A 10,460-nucleotide genomic window follows, 5' to 3' on the forward strand; every position below is an offset into this window, starting at 1 on the left:
ACATAATCTTTATCCACAACCTCGTCATCCAGTGGGGAATCACTGTCACCTGTAAAGGCGTCCAGGGCGGCTTGAATTTCGCCCTCTGAGAGACCTCTCTTAGCCATGTCTGAGCAGGACCGTTGCTACCAGGTGAGTGGACGAGTGACGGGTTAGAGCGGGTTGCGCGGGGTCGCTGAGTGTCCCCGCCTGATGGCAGGTTGGGGAAGGTCATGCGAGGATACGTACCGCAAATCAAGCGCAAAATTTGAAAATTGTCGAAATTATGCACTTTGCAATTGCACGACGTACTGGTACGTCGCCGGGACTGGCAAATGCAAATTGTTGCAACGTACCCATACGTCGACGGGACGGGGCGGGTTAAAGGGATGGAGAAGAGACTAGAGCAAGTTCAGTTGGTTTTCAGTTCAGTTTGAGCAGTGTCAGTGAAGTATGTATATTTTTGGCACTTGTGAAAACAGTGAAATGTTGTTGGCAAATAATGGTTATTGAAGTTTGTTTATTTTCAGTACTTGTGAAAACAGTGAAGTGTTGTTGGCAAATAGTGGTTATTGAAGTCTGCATATCATCGGTACCTGTGAAAAATAGGGAATTGTTGTCAAGCATTACGTGTAAATTGCAGTTAGTAAAGTTTGTATAGCTCCAATGCTCGTGAAAACAGTGAAGCTGGAAAGCATAAGTACTTGGAAAATAATGCCAGTGAACTTAAGAAGCCAGTGTTTATTCGCCACGCTTGAGCTGATCTTGTATACTGTACACCTAAGGGCTGACCATGGGAAGAATAACTCACTGGACAATGTCCTTCCTCTACTGTACTACTGCTGTTGGAGCCTGTGGCAGTGTGAGATGTGGACGTAACACTAAATCAGCTGAGGCGTTGTAAATAAGCAGTGGCTTCTTAAGTTCACTGTCTTTATTTACAGTGCTTCAGCTGATCTTGTGTACTGTACACCTAAAGGCTGACCATGTGAAGAACAATTCACTGGGGAACGTCCTTCCTGTACTGTACTACTGCTGTTGGAGCCTGTGGCAGTGTGAGGTGGGGACTCAACATTACAGTAGGCAAGCCTTGCATTTCCTTTCCTCGCTCTTGAGGCACAAGCTGTTATGCTGAGTTCCATCATCATCGTATTTCTTATCGCCATCATCATCGTCATCATTCAAACCTTAATCATTACTTTTACCTCGTCTAAAAGATGTTGTGAGGTAAATGGATATATAGTCAATCCCCCCCCCCCCACGCACACACACATACTCTCTTCCTCATCTCTCAAACCTCTCGCCACCCACTCTATTTTGCTTTCCTTCCTGCCTGATCTTTAGCAATACATTTGCGTTCCCTTTCTAATCTATGGTTCACTTCGTTCAACATTTTTGTCCAAACACACATTCGCCCCAGACACATTCACCTCGTAAAATTTTTTATCGTGATGTACGTGTTGATGCAAACTGTCCACTTGACTGAAAGTGTTTATCTTTAGCTGAGTTAAATCATGTGTACCTAACCTTTCACAGAGAGGGGTCTCACCTAAACTAAATCAAACCGTTTATGGGAATCAAACAATATAAGCCTGTTATCACACTAAAGGTGGAAACTTTTCATGACCCCTTCACTGCGAGGGTCTCAGCCTGAAAAAAATCATGTAACAGTGACAAGAACGAGAATATAAAGAGTCGTCTCAGGGGACAGGATTAATGGGGGTTGTTTCTAACCCGTGAAATACCGGATCTCTTCTAACCTGCTTGAAATCGTCCGACTATAACAAGAAACAGAAAAATGAGCTGTGTACGTACAGTAATGAAGGGGATGAAATGAGATTCTTTTTTCTTTCTCCTTATAGCTCGTTTGGTTATTCTGGCTGATTTCATTTCATTCATTCATTGCCAGACGCCATGTATTCCAGACGGGGTGACGAAGGGCTTAGAGTTAATTGTTTTACGGGGAGGGGCACTAATCCTCCACCAACCCCACTTGACACGTAGGGATGCCAGCAGCATCTGGTGTTCCCAGGCGGTCACCCATCCAAGTACTAACCAGACCCAACGTTGCTTAACTTCGTTGATCGGACGGGAAGCGGTGTACTCAACGTGGTATGGCTGATTTACCAAGGTAAATTGTTGAGAATACCAGCATTTATCCTTCCTAACCTCATCTGGTCACACAAGTTTGCACTCAGATTTCCTTCACGTTTCTCATTTTCCTCCTTTCATCTTCTTTCTTCCTCTCTTCTTCTTCTTCTTCCTTCTTTGCCTGTTTTCTATCTCCTCTCCTTTCCATCCACTCCTTCATACCCCACATTACCTGCATTCAACCTTCTCCTTGCCTATACATCCCATTCCCTTTACCTACACGCTTTTTCCGCCCCTCCCCCCCCCTCTCTCTCTCTCTCTCTCTCTCTCTCTTTATATATATATATATATATATATATATATATATATATATATATCCATCTCTCCCCTTCCTCTTCTTCTTCTTCTTCCTACTGCATCAGGATTTCCTTATTGGCTTCTTTTTCCTCTAGCCCTTCTTTCTTGAACGTGCCTACGTTGATCTCCTCTTCTTCCACTTCTCCTGTTTCACCATCTCCCCTTCACCATGTTCTTCCACATCCTCCTCCTCCTCCTCCTCCTTGTCATGCTTATTTTTTATCTTTTCTTTCATACATTTAGTGCTGTGTCCTTCACATTACGAATCCCATTCCTTCTCTACCACAATATTCTCTCCATCCCTCTCATGATACTTCTTTCCTTCTACAGTGTTCCACCATCTTGTTTCTTTCGTCTGGATCCCCTTCTTCCATTCTTTCCTCATACTTTCTTTCTTCCTTACAGTTCTCTGTCTTCCGCATTTCAACTTCTTATCATCGACACCTCTTCTTCTTTTATCGCACCTCTTGTTCATCCCAACCCTCTCTTTAGTCATGTCCCTATTCCCCCTTCCCCTTCCTTTTATCATATATATATATATATATATATATATATATATATATATATATATATATATATATATATATATATATATACTGTAGATAGATAGATAGATATAGATAGATAGATTGATTGATTGATAGATATGTTGATAGATAAAGAGATACGTAGATAGATATAGATATAGACTGATAGATAGATATAGATATACTGGGTGTTAAGCTGACGTTTATAATACACATATGATTATTTTATCATTTCTAGTATAAAAACCGTGTCGAATCTGTGGGATTTAATAATTTTGATTCCCTTATTGGGACTGTAAAGAAGGGTTACATTTTATTACCCTTAAGATAAATAAAGTTAAATTTTGATGCTGTTGCTGTTGTTAAAAAAATAGCGTGTTCATATCATACTGTTGTCGTAAAATAGAAACTTCAGTGGAATTCATAGTCTGCTGCTGTGGACTATGGCGGCAAAGTTTCACTGTGCTTCTTTCAACTCTCTTTTCCCTTGACTACTTCTGTTTCATTAGTTCTTTCATTCTACTTTCTTTCCTGTTCTTATTCCCAAAGCCTTAACGTTTAAAATCTCGCCACTTTTACTTCCTTACCCATTCATACCCATTCCTCTCCTTTACTCTCTACCTCTTCCTTCTCTACCCGTTCTCCACCTATTCTTCCTCTCTGATTTCTCTTCCCACTCCCCTTTCCTCCCACTTCTTTTCCTCGTCTTCCCGCATTACTCGTTCACTTTCGCCTCCCCGTCTCTACCTCTCCCCTTCATCTCCTCCCTTTCGTCTTCGTCTCCATCTCATCTCCCTCCCCCCCCCTCTCTCTCTCTCTCCTTTTGTGTATTCCTACCTCACCTCCTGATTTGTTCTCCCTACCCTCTCCTCTCTTTCCCTATCCGATAGTCGGTAGTCCATCCTCCCTCCTTCTACTTCTTTCTCATCCTCTTCTCTTTCCCCTTTGTCCTCTCCCCTTTCCCATTCCTTCGGTAGCCTGCTCTGTCTCCTCTCTCCCATCTCCTCTCAACTTTCTTTTCCCTCTGCGGCATGCAGTTCTGTCTCCATTTGACCAAATTTCTTCACTCTCTCCTCCTTCTTCTTCTACTACTACTACTACAACTATCAGTACTACTTTTACACTGCAACTCCCATCTCCATCTTCATCTCTTCCCTAAATTCTCTCCTCTTTCCTACTCCTCCTTCTCCTTTTCCTTATGCTATTATTATTTCTACTACTGCTACAACTACTACTACTTTTACTACTATAATCACCAGTACAACTACTATACAACTACTCCATTCTCTATCTTCATCCCGTCCCTACCCTCTCTCATCTTTCCTACTCCTCTTCCTCCTCCTCCACTCCCTCCTCCTCTTCTCATTTTCCATCATCATCATGGTCTTCTACTTATCATCATCATCATCATCATCATCATCATCATCATCATCACCGACATCCTTCCCTTTCAAACTGGTACTCCCTTTCCTCCTCTTCCTTTCCAACACTAACCATTCTTTGCTCTCCTACCTCTCACATCTTTCCTACCTCCTGCATCCCGCAAATTCCATTCTTACAATATATATATATATATATATATATATATATATATATATATATATATATATATATATATATATATATATATTAGTGGTAGGTGGGGGCGCTCACCATCCACTCACTCGATGTAGTGCTGCTCTGGGGTGTCTGCCCTTTGCTCTCCTGCATCCTTCTCTCCTCCCATCCTCTTCTATCATTCTCTCCTTCATTCGTTCCTTGTCCTTCTGCCTACGGTTGACTTTAGACTCTCTCTTCTGTCTTTCCTTCCTTCATTCTTTCCTCTTCCTTCTGCCTGTGGGTGACTCTACACTGAGTGACAAGCCAAATGGTTTCCTGTACACCATGAAACCATTCACTACGCTGGGTGGTAACCATATAACCAAATTTTGGTGCCTGGTGGTTTAATGGGTAATTGTTGTGCTCCAGTCGGATTGACCCGGTGAAGGTTTATATCCAAGGGGTGGTTGGGGTTGATTGCTCATGTAATGCCACTCAGGGATGAGTGAGGCTGGTCACTCTCATCTTAAATGTCTGGGCCAACTGCCTAGCCCAGGGCTCCTACGCTCCTCATGGGAAAATGTAGGATTCGATGATGGACGGATGGAATATATATATATATATATATATATATATATATATATATATATATATATATATATATATAGTGTTTCTCCCAGCTTCAGTAAGATCAAGAGGCAGACTAAAAAAATTACCGCCAGATCCGGCCAAAAGCGGGATAGCCGCCGTTAGAAAGCGGTAGATTAGTGAGAGAGAGAGAGAGAGAGAGAGAGAGAGTGTGTGTGTGTGTGTGTGTGTGTGTGCTGTCTCCTGACCTTTCAAGGTTAACACCGACGGCAGCTAATTTCCTGCTCTCGCTTAACTTTCTCTTTTATTCTTTGACTTTTTTCTCTCATTCGATTTTTTCTCACTTCCTATAATATATGATGTTTCGTGTTTTATTATTTTTTTTTGGATACCCAAGTTTGACATGAATTCTCTCTCTCTCTCTCTCTCTCTCTCTCTCTCTCTCTCTCTCTCTCTCTCTCTCTGTTTAATAAATTTTGTACTGTGTATGCGTGCATAAGGAAATCCGACCTGACTTTGTATATATATATATATATATATGAAGGCTCTGTGGTACGGTGGTAGAGTGTGTTTCGTACATGGGGGGGGAGCAGGAGAGACAAGATAACCTACCAAACAGAGCTTCAGAAGCAATCTCCATTAAGTGGCTCAGTACGACTGCTTGTTTTAAATTTCTCGTTGCCTTATCCAAGTAATCAAATTTAGTTTATATGGCCGTTGACTATCTCATGCTTGACTCACGGTAGTCTCGTAACTGACGAATGATGACCTTGTGGTTGACTAGTGACCTCATGATTGACGACTGGTGGTATCGTGGTCGACAACTGGTGGTCTTGTGGTTCAAGAATCGTAGTATTACGGTCGACGACTGGTGGTCTCGTGGTTGATGTCTGCTAGTCTCGTGGTTGACGACTGGTGGTCTCGTGGTTTATAACTGATGGTGTCGTGGTTGTCGACTAGCGGTCTATTGGTTGACGGCTGGTAGTCTTGTGGTTAACGACTGGTGGTCTCGTGGTCGGCAGCTGGTAGTATCGTGGTTCATGAATGGTGGTATCGTGGTCGACAACTGGTGGTCTCTTGGTTGACGACTGATGGTCTCGTGGTCCAAGAGTGGTAGTCTCCTGGTTGACCACTGGTCTTTTGGTTGACGACTGGTGGTCTTGTGGTTGACGACTGTTGGTCTCGTGGTTGATGACTGGTGATCTCGTTGTTGACGCCTGGTGGTTTCGTGGCTGACGACCGGTGGTCTTGTGGTTACCAGTGTGTGTTTTTTTTAATTTTTTTTATAATACACCAATCGAAGTGTACGGATCAAACGACATCTTGAGACAGCGTTACAGACTGAGGACGTATTTTCATTCTATTCTTACTACTTTTAAACTATATCACTGAACTTTAGGAATACCTCACGCATTGAACGCATTCATGCCAAAGGGCTATACACCTCTAACACGGCAAATTCTTCAAGATTTGAATACACTCGTCTAGATGGAAAGAAAAAAAAAATCATATATTGGAAAAGAAATCCTGAGACTGGAAAACAAAGAAATCTAGTTTACTGCTGTTGTTGGCAGTTGAATTTATACAGGGATTCATATACTTCTTGCAGTAAAGCAAGCCGTCGAATTTCAAAGAATCGATACAATGATAATCGCAAATAATATCCATTAACCATTGAACGCCTTACAGCTACACCTCTCTCTCTCTCTCTCTCTCTGCATACAGTATATATATATATATATATATATATATATATATATATATATATATATATATATATATATATATATATATATATATATATATATATATACTCTCTTATGGGCTTAACAATCTTACTTAATTATGCAGAGACCCTTTGAAATGAAAGTCGAAAAATCTGGCCCTGAATCAGCTATTCACCTGCGGTAGCCTATCCTAGTAAATCCACTTGACGTCAGTTTTCTTCCTTTTCAGCATATTTTCCTTAAACCAGTCGTAGAATAAGATATAATTATGGCTGTTATTTGTTACCTCAGTACTAAGTGATAAGGACCATATTCCATTATAATAATAATAATTATTATTATTATTATTATTATTATAGATGGCTATGGCAAGAATAAAATATAAATTACCTACTCGGGCTACATATGATCAAAATCACAAGTAACTCAGATAATTACTGTATTTGCCTTTAACTATTAAACAAAACCACCGAATTCTTCATTATGACCATCAAAGTATCACCAAAAATCGTTGAAACCAAATTAAAACCTTCCCAGTCAGAAGTCGTCATTCCTTATAACACACACACACACACACACACACACACACACACACACACACACACACACACACACACACACGAAGGCAACGACAAGTGAGAAGGCTATATTGATTCTTCAGACGCTCTTTCTGTTCTTAAACGAAAATTGAAATTGCTTTAATCGACCCCCAACTCCTTCTTTAACCTTTTTCACCTCCCTCTTCCCATCGGTAAAGCAGTTACTGTTCATAGTGTGATGTTACATGTGCTATCATATATTTACAAGTGTTCTTGTGGGACACCTATAACAGCCAAATACTAATCAGAAACAACTGAAGCCACTATGTATATAACATCCGAATCTTCATTTAAACTAGCCAAGTTTTACCAGAGAGAAATAAAGAAAACTATTGCCACTAAAATGCACTGAATGCTAATGAAAACCTGGACATGCATGAACCTGGCCAAACCCTGATTAATTAAATATAAAAAAAGCGAAGTCACAAATTAAATCTTCATAGGTCGGCGTGTGCTTAAAAGGTCACTGAACTTGAAAAATAATATACTCGTGTTATTTATTTCCGAAATCTGCTTTTTTTATTAAATTTCCTCCGCCCTCAAATAAAGCAGTTAGGGCGTGCATTGGGTTGTTAATTGAGCTTTTTTATAATTACATGGGGCCCTGTGGAAATGAATCAGGTTTATGGAAATGGAGGCATGAATGGAAACTCTGATCAAAGCGTTGTCAAAAGTCAGGTAATGGCCTCATTGAGTCTTGTTGATTATTCCTATTATGGCTGAAATATTTTATGATTAATGAATAAATATTAGTGTGTGTAATTAGAAAAAAAATGCACTATTTACAAGCCTCTTTATATATGCCATAATTGCTTGATAATAATGTGTGTTATTAATGACGGATCACCCAGGCCATTAATGGATGGACTAAATAGCGTAGAAAAACAACTCTACATCGGTGATACCAGGGGCGGCGTAGGTTTGGATGACAGGTGTATATAGAGACCATGAGCTATTTCAACCTTCTTAATCACTGTATACGCTGCAGATAAAGTTCATAAGATGGTTGAAATCGTTAGCCAATAGTGAGAATAAAATGGAAAATTCGTCAGGATAAGGAAAGGTACTAGGATTGGATGGCATATGGATATAGAGACCATAAATTACGGTATTTCAACCTTCTTAATCACTATAAATGCTGCAGGTAAATTTCATAAGACGGATGAAATCGTTTGCCAATAGTGAGAATGTTGACGAACATACGGAAAGGTATTATACTAGCTATAAATACAGCTTTGTAGTAAGATGATACCGATGCATTTCATTCCTGGCACCAACAGGCGTATTTATTCTCCTTAGAGGAGACTTCTCTGGAGAAAAGAAGGACTGACAGTTATGTATGCATTTGAAACGGTGCTATATTTCAGCCATCTCAATAAGTAAATTAATAAAATAAATCTAAAAAGACTGCAGATCAATTTATCTTCCACAGAACTAGCTAGTACCGTCAAAGCCGTTATAAAAGGCACTGAACTCGCCATGAAAATCGTTAAGCAGGAAAGCTCAACGGTTAAGACTAAAAACAAACCGCTAAGCCGTACTTCATGCGGAGGTGTATGGACGTAGGAGGACTACTGAGCCATGATAACGAGATGTGAAGCCAATGCTCAGAGTCGAACACATAGAAAAAGAAAAAAGTCGGCAACGTGACCGAGGCGCCTCCACCACTTAATAGTCGAGAAACACTAAGAGTCAGTATCTTTACCCAGTTGATGGAGCGATGCTGGCAGGAAGAGGGGCTGGCAGACAGGTCGAGAGGGAGATTTGGGGCGACGGGGATGGGAATGGAGAGGTAAAAAAAAGGGTATGGAAGGGGGGAGGAAGAAAAGATGGTGGGAGACAGGGGGAAGAAAGAGAGTGGATTGATGGGGGTGGGAAAGGAGAAGGGAGATAGGCAGAGAGAAAGGAAGGATGAGATAGCGGCAGAGAAGAAGGAGGGAAAGAGAAGGGAGGGTGGAAGAAAAGGAGGGATTATGCAGAGATGGGGGCGTGGGGTACGAGAATCATAAGCAGAAGGACAGGTAAGAGAAGAAATAATGGAAATGACACTAATTAACGATAAAAATTATGATAAAGAAGGAAGTGAAAAAAAAACAAAACATAGATAAATGGGAAAGAGGAAAGAAGGCAGATCGAGATGAAGAGAAACTATAGAAGTAGTATCTGCTTTTTATACATAAATTCGTGTACCTGACAAGAGGCGAACTAATAAGAAACTAACAAGGCTAGAAGGCCCGTTGGAATCAAACTTTCTCCGTAACGTATCCGCCTTCGTGGTTGACTTTACGTGTGTTTATTGGTATTGTTATCTATGTGTCTTTTTTTGGTTGTCATTCGCCCATCTTTATAAATTTCTTGGATATAAAATATCTCCAAAGGCCATATTCGAAAACCCAGTAAAGATAAGTCGGGATACTTTGCACAGTTACAAGCATACAGTAGCATTCTTCAGGCCAATCACCTTAATAAAGGTGTGAGGCTTGGGCAACGATCGGTGGTAAGAAAAAAGGTACCCCCACTAACACTAACATCAAGAGAAAACCGAGATAGAGGGAAATCCATTTGTAAAGTACAAGTACAACAAAATATTTCTGCTTTTCGTGTCTAGATTTTATTGTCTTGTCAGTGGACTGAGAGAGAGAGAGAGAGAGAGAGAGAGAGAGAGAGAGAGAGAGAGAGAGAGAGAGAGAGAGAGAGAGAGAATATGATTAAGCTTAAATTCATTGTCACCCTTGTTCATGATAACTACCCCATAGTCCTTTGTCAGAACGCGTAATAACTGCGATCATTATTTTTGACTGATTTCAAAATCTTACGATATCGGCAGTCCTTCTTTTGTTGTGGATATCGTAAGATGTTGAATCACAGAATAATGGTGATGACATAATTATCACTGCTCCTGAGAAAGGAAAGGTAGTAGTTATCATCAACAAGGATGATTAGGAATTTAAGCTGAATCATATTCTCAGTGACACCTCTAAATTTAAAGTCATCATGAGCTGTGATATTCCATCTGCCATTATTAAGCATGAAGATAAACTAAACAGATTACT

At 40.5% G+C, this 10,460-nt stretch overlaps 1 pseudogene; it reads right to left on the reverse strand.

The window, feature by feature from the left end:
* Positions 1-1,986: 1,986 nt before the first annotated feature.
* On the reverse strand, positions 1,987-2,105 carry LOC145415176 (5S ribosomal RNA; annotated as a pseudogene).
* Between the last annotated feature and the right edge of the window lie 8,355 nt (positions 2,106-10,460).

This window comes from Coenobita brevimanus, chromosome 101 (genome assembly GCF_032717465.1).
Source record: "Coenobita brevimanus isolate Jiangsu-jjx chromosome 101, ASM3271746v2, whole genome shotgun sequence".
Taxonomy (NCBI): domain Eukaryota; kingdom Metazoa; phylum Arthropoda; class Malacostraca; order Decapoda; family Coenobitidae; genus Coenobita; species Coenobita brevimanus.